This window comes from Pseudorca crassidens, chromosome 3 (assembly GCF_039906515.1).
Source record: "Pseudorca crassidens isolate mPseCra1 chromosome 3, mPseCra1.hap1, whole genome shotgun sequence".
In the NCBI taxonomy this organism is placed as follows: Eukaryota; Metazoa; Chordata; class Mammalia; order Artiodactyla; family Delphinidae; genus Pseudorca; species Pseudorca crassidens.
In genome coordinates this window covers 20105726-20119804 of record NC_090298.1, presented here as the reverse complement: position 1 = coordinate 20119804, position 14079 = coordinate 20105726, and positions in this window count along the sequence as shown.

The window sequence follows — 14079 nt, the reverse complement described above, 5'->3', positions numbered from 1 at the left end:
ACTTTTCCTTACCCTAACTTTTAAAAGCAGATGAAGGTTGAGAAAGTAGAAACAAGCTTGCCAGCATAATAAAATTTGGCAGATAATTCTATTTTCTGACAACTTTATTTCAGGATGATGGTGCCAAGAACAACTATCAGTTAGGCCCACCACCCTGTCAGACTAATCAGGAAGAATCTGTCATTTTCCCCGCCCTTAGTTAATTTCATATCCCCAAACAGGCCTGTAGCCTGACTTCAGTATTTTTAAGGCTGTCCTTTTAAGTTTAATATTCTAATAAGGATGAACATTGTCATTCAGACACTTTGCCATCCAATGTCATGCTAGGAAAACTGGTATGTTTCGCTAGGATAGTCATAATGGTCTCACTCAAAATGTGACTACCTTATTTTTAATTTCTTATAAATCTCACTCTGTGAGATCATTTTAAAGTAGCATTAGTTAAAACTGTTTCATATTTTAATATCATGGTAATTTAGTAAGTGTTATTTTACAAAGGCAAGTATTTACATGCTTATTAACAGAAAAAGTTAATGCCTACTCTGTTAAAGTCTTTAGCAGGAGACAAAATTTCTTTTACAAAGTCTTCTGCAATTGAAATTTGTATGTTCCAATGATGTTGAGGTATCCGAAAGGAATGTAGTATGAAAGCAAAGTAAGATGTTTGTGGAATAAACAGGCTGGGCTTTTTTCCACGTTTCAAAAGCAAAAGTTATGTTTTATAATGATCTATCTTTATATTTTGAAATAGAGTAATCACAAAAATATAAAATGTAGAGTTTATGAAATAATAACATATCAGTATGCTAAATATAATGAAAAATATTATGTTATGTTATATTATATTATGTGACATCTATATCTTAGGTGGACTTTGTGGCCTCCCAGATATAGCACCACAAAGCAGTAACCAGTGTACTGAGTTAAGTATTAACTGCTTTTTTACATTTTGAAATAGCATACTACCATCTATCTCTACATCCATAAGCTATCAAATTGTGTATATTTGCCTATTAACATTTTTAAAACATATTTTATAAGAATGTATACTGAAACCTAAATACTAATATTCTAAATAATTTTATATAACCTTGTAAAATTAACCAGTGTTTTTAACTTAGATGTGTGATTGTTGAACAGAGATTCCCCCTAAACAAACTATGCAAGTATGTTAATTTATATATTGCTGTTCATATTTTTCTCCGTGCTTCCATGTAGCTTTGTTTCTCTGTAATAAAACTCATACTGTTTGACTTTTAGCTGCTTGAGTCCTTGTTGATTGATTCCTCAAAAATTGTCAGTTCCTTGAGCTGCAAAATCATGGTTTATGTAATATTTATATACATGTAGTTAACAGTTATTAAGCTAATATTAATATGTGCCTGATGCTGTTTTCTATGCTTCATGCATTTTTTTTTACAGTATTAAAAAGAACAGTATTTATTTACATTCCATTTACTTTCAAAAGGATGAGGAAGCTGGGGAAAATATATTGATACTTATAAAGGAAGTAGTCTCATTTTACTTAACCCATTTGTGTTTTTCATGAAACAACAAAAATTTGACTTAGAATCACAGGGCTAATGAGACCAAAAGAATTTATCCAGTTCAGTTTTCCATCTTTAGCCAAGACTGAAATTATACCACTGCAGGCAGATGAAAATCTACTTCACTTACAAGTAAACACCAACTAATACATACATCATAAAAGAACTAGCTTTCATAAAATCTGTCATAGCACCCAACAGACCTGCAATAAAAGACACAGCCATTGTAATAAAGAACATTAAGAATCTTTGTGCAACAGTGAAAAACAATTTATACAGCAGAAATTACAATTGGCTATTAGGTCAATAGCATCACAGTAACAGTACCCAGTGTCATTCTTATTCAAACATATACACTATTTTTCAGTCTTGGTTATCACAAAGACATCAGTAACTAGGATGTACACACAAATATTTTATAAACACCATAGGAAACAACAAATTAAAAAAATGAAAATACCCTTACATTTTGTAACAAATTAAAAACATTAACTTTACCACTATATATTTGTCTCATTATTTTTAATTGGTTTGTACACTTTAAAAACAGCATTGAGTTTTATAAAAATATTGATAATGTCTCAACATTTTTTTAAGTCAGGAAATCTTTATAAGTCAGTAGTCTGTGGTTTATGTGCTTGTTTCTTCCACCACCATAGTCCTCTAACCACCTATTTACTCAAAAACAACAGCAACAACAGAGGTCTTTAACAGCTATCCAAGTATTACATCCGAAAACTTCTAGTTCTTTGAAACGGTTGGAAGGGGTTTTTTAGTGCCCACATCAGCAGCTGTGATTTTGCTCTAGGTTTTTCAGGAAACAGAAGTGCTTCACTTTCTGGTGTAGGAGATCGTTCTTGGTAGACTTCAGGATAGGACTTTTGAAACTGCTTCAATTTTTTCTTCTTTTCTTTACTGGAGAGTTTGGCATCTGTGATGACTTCCTCCAACAATGCTGCCAGAGGTTCCTGAGAGCCGTATACTCTTTGGTATTCAAATTCCTCTGGGCTAATTTGACGCAAAATGATTTAGCAGACAAAGTGATATCCATATCAGCTCCTGGGTATTTTATCTGCTAGTGTTGCAGAGGCGGGGGTGGCTGTGGCTCACCGTGCAGACAAGGACACTGGCAGCAGAAGTTCTGGGACGTGCTCCTTGGTGTGAGCCCTCCCAGAGTCTGCCATTAGCCCCACCAAAGGGCCGGGGAAGGCTCCAGTGTTGGGTTGCCTCCGCTTCATGCATTTTTAAAGCATTTCATTCTGGAGGAAAAAAAAACCAAAACAACCTCTGAGATACTTAATATTTTGTCCAAATTTTTCAGGTAAGAAAACTGAGACAGAAAGATGTTACATAACTTGCCTGAGGTTAAACAGGATTCCAACCCAAGGACCCCGATCCAAACCCTATGTCACAAGCTCCAAAACTTTCTTGGTTCGCAACACTTTCAGTGCACTGCTCCTTTGCTAAAGAAATATCTAAGAATTCCAATTTTTTAGCTCTTAAGTCCAAAAACCTTAACAATTATTTATGTCTTAACAGCTTAGCAGTCATTTGAAATAACAATACACATAAGTTGAAAGAAGAAAAGAATGTTTTCATTTCTGTCTTCAATAACCATCATTATTTACCAATGGGATGTGTGCATTTGTTGGGCACTATATAACTTGGAATCAGATCGGACTCCACCACCCTGATTTTCAGTTTTACCCTGATTTTCATTCAGTATTTGCTTTTTATCATGGCAACTATAAAAACCTAGCTTCACAAGCATGACATCATCGAAAGTGTGTAGCATAATCAAATATTAAACTTCTGAACTCCCTCAAGCTAGTATTTTGTGCAGTGGCTGACAGATGTTCAGTATCTCTTTGTTTCCCTTGAAACTTTAAAATATCCTGCCGGGCCCCTGCGAGTTGCCTACAGTGCTGTGTCCTGCGTCAGCACACAGCTTGGGAACTGCTACCTTGTGCTCTTTAGTCTGTGATCATCCTGGGCAGAGGCCTAGGACCTAATTCAGCGCACATTTTATGAAATCATTCTCATGTGCATGTCAAAAATCTACCATTTCAATGATACAAAACTGCCATTAATTTTTTAAAAATTCTCTTTTATCTTAATCTTTCATATTAAAATTAAATTTATTTTTATCTTAAAGAAAATATGAATTTAAACTTTTTTTTAAATTTAAGAACACTGTGGTTTTCAACAATGGCTTGAACTTCATTGAGCCAGTTATTTACACATGGGGGTAATAAGAGCTTTAGTGGATTAAATGAGTCCATGCACTTAAATTGCTTAACCCTCAGTAAAACGTATCATAAGAGCACACGTGATACCTTTCTTCCTTTTCATAACTTTTCTCATTTTCCTCCCCCCCCTTGCAGTTGGCCTGAGTGATTGTGTGTAATTCAGGGTAAAATTTTGTCTGGAGATAAAAATCTAGGACCATTTAATAGGTTGAGGTATTCACAGTAAGAAATTTACATTATGTGCAAGGGTGCTGCCAGCTTTTTTCACACAGTAGGCTTCTTTACTGAAATGGGAAAGGAGAGAATGGGAAGAAGAGAGAAAAGCACAAAGAATGGGAACTGGGAGCTCTGCAAATTTACTTTCTTTCATTTGACAAGTATGCCTCAAAAGAGGTCATCGATTACTTATGAAAATACCTGTGCTTACACAGAGCACTTGTTACTAAGTGCTGCTTTTAAACACATTTTTAAGTTGTCCAAACTAAATTTTAGTTACATGGGATTTAGTACATGGGATTCAAATAAATGCTTTGGTGGATGTAAAATCCCACTAGGAAAAATACATTTCCTTTTAAGTAGAACAAGACCTTGAGGGAAACTGCATAACCAAAGTGGATATTATCAGAACTTGCCTGCCGCCAAGTCTGCATGTTAACAAAAAGCCAATACTTGAACTTCAGTTGCCACCAGTTCAACCCTTTGCTGATCTAGTCAATTTATTTGGCTTTTGTTATGGTCAAGGGTGTAGCATGTAATCACATTGGGAATGGTCAGCATGCAAATATAAATCTAATCAATTATATAGACCCAGTTTTAGTGTATGACCTACACAGAGTACTCTTTTCTGTTCTACTTTTAAGTCTTCATTAGTTTCTTTACCCTGTCAGTGGTAGAATAAGGATTCTTATCTCTTTATTGATATAATATGATTTTTAATGAGATAAAAGACATACTTAGACTTCTAATTAAATTGTTCATTTTATTTATATTTTCAGATAATGTATTTAAATTTCAGTTATCAAAATCAATATTAAATTAATTTTATTTAATTTACTGATTTATTTATTAAAATGCATTACATTTAGAAAATTTAACTTATAAGTTTTCCTTAATGGTACTATTGATTATTATTATTTGATATAATAGAAGCTAGAAATTGCCTTCAAGTGCACAAGTGATGTTAAAAAGAAGATATAAAAGCCGGTTTAAAATAAACTACCATAAAATGTGTATGATACTATATGAAATACTAATTGCTGACCTGAGAGTATATCCATGTCTGTATAATGTATTGTAAAATAAACTGTTGAAATAAATTGTTGCCCTAGAAAATGCTTTTGGATCTTACAGAATAGTCACATTATTGTGGTATTGCTTTAATCAAGAGATTAACAATTTGACTCCATTCAGAGCAAAATATCTTCTAAATAATCATAGTGGACTAAGAGTAATCATATCGCTTTTGATGGGAATTGAACATAACATTTTATTTGAGATTAAAATAATCCCAGAAATGATTGACTTCAATGTTTTTTTTTTAATTTGATTTTCCTTTGAAGATTAATAGTTACTTTATAAAAACATAGGATAATTTTTCCCTTTTATGAGTTTGCATCTTATGGATTCTGATAATCTGTGCTAATATGCTCATGTGAATGGTGACTTCATATGTGGTATAGTTTTAACTAGAATTTGAAATTCAGAGAAAATATCAATGGAATGAGAACTTCATTGTCATTTGAGTTACATAAAATTGTATTTAAATACACAGTGAATCATGCTGTTGAATTACAGTCTCTTTATATATGAGTCTACAATAATGGAATATATTATGCCAGGTTGTTCTGTGAAGTAATTAATAACTTAAATAAGAGGTTGTTACAGATACCTGTTTCTTCCTATCTAAATGTAAGATATTTGACATTTTACAAATATAACAAAAGCTATACCTTAAACATTGTAAAATAGATGTAAATAAAGTGTAGATAATATGTATTAGTTACTTGAATTATAGCAACATCAATCTAATATGTCCTGAATTTAAAACATTAAAATAAAATAAATGTAGAATTTCTGGGATTTGAAGACAACTGTACCTAGGACTAATCTCCATGTTTCCTCTAACAGTAATGCTGAGGGAAAAGGAAACTACATAAAAATCATGGCTTCAGCATAACTTGAAGGCAGAGAGTGCCTGAACTTTAAAATAATATAAGTAGAGACAGGAAAAAAGAACAAATCACAGCATGGAATTTCTCCCAGTCCTGCACTAACCACACCCTATGACAGGGCAAGTGGCAAGCAAAGACTGACCTAGAAACACTGAATGAAAGAGAGAAGAGAACGAACAGTGGATCCTAAGAATGATCTCGGTTTGTCACCAGGAAGACTAAGTCCCCTGATGTTTCAGTCTGAAATGCAAATTGCATCTGGCAGTTAGATGCATGGACAAAATATGTCCCCAAGGAGGGACTAAGACATTCATATGATTTTAAATGACACTTGTTGAAACATGGGGAAAAAAAAAAGTCAAAAAGGAAGGGAAAATGCTCTTTGGCTGTTAGATGCTGGAGGGGGAAGAAGCAAAAGAGAGCATTTTAGGGCCTGCACATCCTAAGAGACCTGAAGTTTTAGAGGGCATGTTAACTCCGGTCCCATCATCAAAGCAAACAAAATAAAAACAAAACCAAAATATACTAAATAACTGAATTTGCTATACTCAGAGGATAAGGATGCCCAAATTAAGAAGCCTATAAACATCACAATAACACAAACATAAACAAGCAACAAAAAATTAACACCTCTTGCAAAAATCAGAAAACAAAATTCAACACTTTTATAAATTGAGTGGAATTTTCCCTAGAAGCACAAGCATAAAGCAGAAGAAAACTTGAAGACACCTCTCCAAGTGTGCTTAAGTATATTGAAGCAAATAATTTTTTAGACTTACAAAAAATTCAACTTAAGAGATTCAAAAACTAAGTGTATAAACAGACAAAAAAAAAGAATAAAGGGAATTCATTAAACTGAAGCAAGAAGTGAAAGAATACATTTTTCTTAAAAGTAAAGACTATATAATGCAGGTACCTAAGAGAAAATAAACTAAAAAAATATATAAATAAAATACATTGAAGAAAGACAGGAAAACAACCAAGGGAGTGAAAACGAATTAGGGAAAGAAAATGGTTCAAGAGAAAGTAGGGGGAGGGGAAAATAGGCAAGAGGAATAACTTTGTTTTGGATTTTCTGAAGAAGAAAAATAAAACAATAGAATAGAATTAATATTTAAAATTATACTCTAAGAAGACCTTCTGGGGAAAAATCTGAATTTATATATTAATATGTCCCACTGGGTACCTGGGAAAATTAACCAAAACAATCAACTTCAAGATACATCCTAATAAAGCTAGTACATTTTAAAGAAGAAAAAATCCTTAAGTCCCAGACAAAGTGATAAAACTTCTTATAATGAGAAAATTATTGTGCTGTCATCAGACTTTTCAAAAGCCACATATGAACAAAATACATACAAATGTAGCATTTTTTGAAATTCAGTGAAAAAAAGTTGAACCAAATAGCAGTCCTCCCAGTATCTGCAGGGGACTGGTTCCAAAATCTGAGGATACTCAATTCCCTTATATAGAATGATGTAGTATTTGCATATAACATCCTCCAGAATACTTTAAATCATCTCTAGATGGCTTATAATACCTAATACAATGTAAATGCTATGTAATTGCCAGCATGTGACATATTCAAGTTTTGCTTTTTGGAACTTTCTGGAATTTTTGGGGGGGGGAATATTTTTCATTCATGGTTGGTTGAATCCATGGATGTGGAACCCATGAATATGGAGGGCCACTGTATTTTATGACAAGTCCACCTATCCTTAAGAATCAAGGATATAGAAAAATTATTTTCTATATATAAAAATGTAGGGAATTCTACTTCTATGAGGAATCTAATATTTGATTTTGCAACTTTTTTGTGCCTAAATTTATTTAAATTTATTAAGTTAAACATTGAAAAATAAGAAAATCACTTCAGAAAGATATAATAATAGTTCTATGAACCAATAAACATGTTTTGAATATAGAAATTTGTCCCGTGTTAATAATCATATATAAGGTTGTTTATCATATAGTGGGAGTCGGATAAGGTGGAGTGAGAAGGTAGAAGAAAAGGTTATAAATGCCATGGAAATACATTGTCATTATTTTATTTGAAATTTTTGGAATATATCCAAATGCAAATAAAATGTATATTTCAAAGACTATTGTGAACAAACATTTCGGTGTTCTTTGACTTACTTTAATCAGGAAAGATAATCAAAATTTGATCACACCTATAAGAGAAAATAGGAATAAATGGGATAGAGATATTAAACTGAGATTTATCATTCGGTTACAGCTCTAGAGATATGCACCTGTTTAGCACCTAAATATTAATCTATAGCTATATTTTCATTGCCAATTGATAGATATTTCATGGTTATTATTTGTGTACGTAGGCAGATTTTCCTTTTATCCAGTGATACCTGGAGTTCATATAAACTCAAAGTTTGATATTTAAGTGAATATGCAGAACATACTTTGCATTGTATTCTTAAATAAGTCTATAACCAACAGAATTACCAAAAATTATCCAGTTTTCAAACTAAAACATTTTGTGAGCATCTCCTAGTATTACAGTTTTTAAGCCAGCCCTAGCAGCTGAATTTCTGAAATTGGCACTTCTCCAAGTAGCACGCTTCGTGCAAATGAACCCAGATGAAAAGAATTGAAAATAGCTAGTATGTCTGGTTAACATTTTTGTAACTGCATAAGCAAACAGAACATGAGGTATTTATCTTTCAAAACATAACTGGTAACTACTGTATCTTTACACAACAATATTAAGATGAGTATTTGGGGGTTACTCTTTAACAACAGAATTTTATTCATGATATTCAAATGATAAATTCATTATTAATCTATCATTAATATAAGAATATGTCAGCAATTTAGTTCTTACAACAAACACTTTAAAATCTGTGTTAATACTTAGATAACAGGAATAAAGGAAACAATATCAAGTGCTTATTTAACATCCCATCCTTTTGCAAGTTTATTCAGAAATAGTGCTTAGCTAATTATACATTATAACTGAAACAGCCAATGAATGGAATGTGTAATCAGAAAGCAAATGCAAGTTACTGAAAAATCAATATCAAATTTACAAAATAAACTAGTTTTTGAATATGAAATAATTATTATCATCATTTACATACTAAAATAGTGATGCCAAGTATGAATATATTCAATATGAAAATATTTTATGATTTCATCATGTTACAAACAAAGCTTGCATAAACATGTGGGGAGAATATTACTTGAGGTTTATCCAGGAATGGCAGACATACAATCTCCCCCTTAATGGAAACCTGTGAATACAGCATTGCATTCACCTCATAGCAATATCTGCTTGTAAATGGAATAGTAACAAATTTAAAACTGAATTTCAACCATTCTTATTTAGGAATTGTGATGAAAAAAGTTGTATGCTTCAATATTAGTGATTTGTTCCCTTTCTCAGCTTTACTGCAGAAAATCTCTGTGCACTGTGCTCAACTGCTTCATGACAGGACTCTCTTTATTGCAGGCAGTGTGCAAAAGGCCCTCTTCTGATTTATGCCAGATTCATCAGAATAACAAAGCTAAGGCATATATTTGTAAGTCTATAGCTGAACAGAGATCACCCAAACATTTTACATACTATATTCCCTTTAGATATTTACAACACAATAACATTAACCTTTGATATAACAGGCTTATTTTCCTGAAACAAGAGTATAGTTCAATTTAATAGTAGTAAAGTTACACATTTAGGTACCAAAGTGAAAGAAAACATCTTACCATAAGACACACATAGCTTCTAATTATTCTATATTCATCCTTTGTAAATTGTGTCTCCAAAGAGTTTGAGAACATAGAAAGTTTTTTCCTCAGACATGGACTAATGCATCTTTTTTTTATTATTATTCTGTCAGCATTGGTGTTATTTATTATTGGACATTTTTCTTAGTTACGATTGTAAAATGTGTACTATGGAAAATGCATGAATTTTCATGCCTTGTAGAAATGTATTACCTCTTATTACCTATTTTTCCACAGGCTTGTATGCATATTCTGAGGGCACAAAAAGATTCTTAATATTAGAGTTCAATTATGACATGAATAACTTTGTAGATTTCACTCAGTGTTTTGTTACTTCAAAACAGTTATTGGTTATTGCTAAATCAGCTCAGCTGATGAATTGACTAAAAATGCTGGCAAGTTCTCAAACAGTGGTTGGGTATGTTAGGTGTGCTTGAGAATATTTCTAATTGTTTCCAGACTTTGAATTTGAAAAGTAACAGATATAGAGTGTCCTATTTTAATTCTGTCAATGATCAGTATTAAACGAACAACTACCAAAAAATCACTATGGTTTTATTAAGCAAAAAATGTTTTATCAACAAAAATGTAGGAAAAAAAGAATTATAAAGGATAATCATTTCAGTCAAATCACTTTCATATTTATGAAACATCTAAAATAATGTCTTTATTTTCTCATCTTTGATCAGTGATGAAAATTATTTTTAATAAATAAGAATTATCTCTTCACTTTTTTAACCACTCCTCTAGACTGAAGTAAAGTGTCTATACTTCCCAATTAACATTTATTCAGTACCCCAAGTTAAAGATTTCAACACTGAAACAGATTTTAGTAATACAGGACACCTAGCATGAAAATATGCTCAGTGATGAATGTGTTGGCATTTTGACAACATAGCACTTTAAACTTGTGCCTGGTGAAATTATTTTATCCAGCATTTAGACTGTTTTCTTCAGCATCGTCCTGGAGTACACATTGTCTTGCATACTTACATATTTTCACTATCTCTCTTCTTCTCATAGAATGTAAGCTCTAGTTGAGCAGTGACTGTCTTTTTTGTTGTTGTTTGATTCTACATCCTCAGGGTTGAGAAAAGTACTGGAATGTTGTTCGTATTCATAAATATAGAAATACAATTTTTAAGTGAGCGAGTACTTAAATATTAGTCATGTCTCACATCATATATCATTTGTTCATTAATTTAAACTTTTAATCATTATATATGTATTATTAAAAGTAAAGGAGGAACAATTATGAACCTAAAACTGCTCTAAAAGCAAAAAAGTCTTAAGACAAAGTGATGAAAAAAGAAAAACATTTCTGATATAATGTCTTCACATCATAGTTGATACATTTTTCATATTTCTTTATGTGCCAGGTATAGTAGAGTACCCATGTGTATAGAACAAGTAGTCAAACAGATTTAACATAGTCCAAAATTCAGTGAATGCGCAATCTTTAAACATTAGAAGCAACCCCAAGTAGCTGTCGCTAGAGATTAAATGCATTTATAGTACCCAGGAACTGTCCTGGAATCAATGTTTTTTATCCAACAGAGGGTACATTTCACATAAAATTGAATGATGAATAAAATAAAACCAACATATATTTTATATCAGAGGGTTAAAGAGAGGTTACAGAATACAGAGACAGAAGGCAAAAAGAAAAACAGAAAACTTTGGTATCTGTATTGCAGTGAGCATTTTTAGAGTGTAATTGAAGGAAATAGAGTTTCCTTTGCAGTGCAGTTAGTTATGACCATGCACTTCAAGTGAGTTGTCAGCCAATAAAAATGAGAGAAGAGTGACATCGTGGAAATAGTGTTAAGATATCTGATAAGAAAATAGTCCCTGGTCAGTGACCAACGTAGATCAAGCACAAAGTGAGATTCATATGCTAAGAGTAAGAGGAATTCAGTAATGAAAGAAAAATATTATGAAACGGAATTTTTTATTTGTAACTTTCAGAGTTCCCTGGGCAAAATTTGAAGCTAATCCCTCACCTTCAGAGCGCGAGCAGAACCCAATGAAAGAGGCAGACCACCCCAGGTTGATAGGTGGCAGTTTTAATACTCCAGGAAACTTATTTATGTACAAGGCTTGTTGACAGTAGCCTCAAGACAAGTAAATTTCCAATTCGTCCACCAGAACCTTAAAGTTTTCACAGAGGCCTTAATGGGCCTTCAGTCACATATACCACCCAGAAGGTGGCAACAACATGTTACTCTCTCAAGGCTGTGTCCTTGAAAACTGCTCCCACTGTGGAAATGGTAGACAGAATTTACATTTCAAGACAGGAGACTGGTGAAGACCCTCCTATTGCCTGAGTCCAGCTTAAGGGTCAGCCAATGGTCACATCTCTCAGTGACATCCTCCAACAGGAACAGAAAGAAATGATTTTTTTTTTCCTTAAAGATGTAAAAACTTGTCTTCAGTTATGAGAGGAAAAGAAAATCAATGTCAAAACTCTACTGCTGGGCTTCCCTGGTGGCGCAGTGGTTGAGAGTCCGCCTGCCGATGCAGGGGACACGGGTTCGTGCCCCAGTCCAGGAAGATCCCACATGCCGCGGAGCGGCTGGGCCCGTGAGCCATGACTGCTGAGCCTGCGCGTCTGGAGCCTGTCCGCAACGGGAGAGGCCACGACAGTGAGAGACCCGCGTACCACAAAAAAAAAAAAAAAAAAACCTCTACTGCTGAGTATAAGTAGATAATTTATTAAATTATGTTAGAACGATAAATAAAATAAATAGTATTAGTTCTACATCGCGTCCTCAAGTTTTTTTTTCAAATAAGTCGGTTATCAATTTCTTGGTACCATGTTTTAAGAAGTAAGACATTTTGGGAATTTGTGTATAGAGTGGTATCTAACTGGTTTTGTCCTTGCCATCAAGGCTACTCTGCCCTTCATCTGCAGTGTTGTCAGCACACCCCTACTGCAGCCTGTGTTCTCCTCCCTTTCTGTTTCTGTGTGGATTTACTAATACATAATCCAAACAAGAAAATTAATAGAGACTTTTTACAGAATATCATTTCTTATTTCTTTCCCAAAATTTTCTAAATCAGCTTCAAAAGTAACTGCTAAAGATGGTAGAAGATTACTAAAATGAAGTTGATTATAATCGTCAAGCCAAAATAATTGTTTCTATCATGGATACTTAAATGTATGACAGAACAAAATGCAACCTATTTTTGCCCAGAGGTTTCAGAATCAGATTAGTCCAAGAAAGGTGACTTTGTTTATTTCAATTATCTTAACAATTCAATTCTGGGTTTATTGTAATTTAACTCTACTATGGTTTGATTCATTCTTTTAAACCTAAGTAATTGGATTCAGTTTTCTGAATTAGCTAATATTCTCTCAGAATCATAATATTATGAAACTGGCAGATATAAAGAACACAATTTAAAATATGCCTTAAACAATAACAGGACACTTTAATCTGCATATATATAATATGTTTATAAATATACAAAATAAAAGGCACTCTGAAAGAAGGACATAGACAGGGCAGTTACCTATGTTTAAGCACTTTAAATTCCAGTAAACAGAAATTGAAACATCACCAGGTGTCTTCCAATTTTTGTTAAAAGGTAGAAAGTGCAAGAATTACTCATCCCATTCTAACAGAGTAGAAGCAATACAATTTTTAAAATCCTATTTTATGTATATGTATATATAGGGATGGATGTGTGTATGTATTATTTACCTGTTTATTTTTACCATCAGAATGCTGAGGACTCATCAAAGAAACCTGCCTAAATAAATGTCAAGATGGAATATGCAGATTCTAGGAGAGAAGAGATATATGGGAGCTTCCATCCCTGTGGCCACTGGATAAGTGAGGAGCAAACACACCACAGAGAAGCGTAAGGAGTAAGTCAAACTTTAATGCCCTTTTAATAGCTGCACGTGGCCTGCTATGAGGAGTGGGATTCTGAAACAGCACATCCACATCCAAATGCCGGTTCTTTCCCAGGGCCTTTGGCAGTTGTATGGTTTCAAGTTGTATGCCCCTCAAGACAACAGCAAGGCAGGAGGGCTTGGAGAAACCCACGCCCAGGTGACCACGCCTTTAGCTCTGTGTGCAAGGTCACAGATTGTCCAAGGGTAAGGCAGGGCAGGGCAGAAAGCTAAGAAAGTTCCCCTGCAGACATGCATCAAAAGCTCCATGGCCCACAAGGGACTGGGGCAGGCCAGGAGGACAGAAGGGAAACAGTGGATGCTCAAAGGCTTCCCTCCAGGCAGGGGGTGGAGGCGGAAGTACTGTTGTTTCAGCTGCTCTTTTCCCTAGCCCATCTGTGTGGATTGTAACACCTAGGTTCTCTAAGCAAGCAAAAAATGAACTCAGAACATCCATCCACATTCAT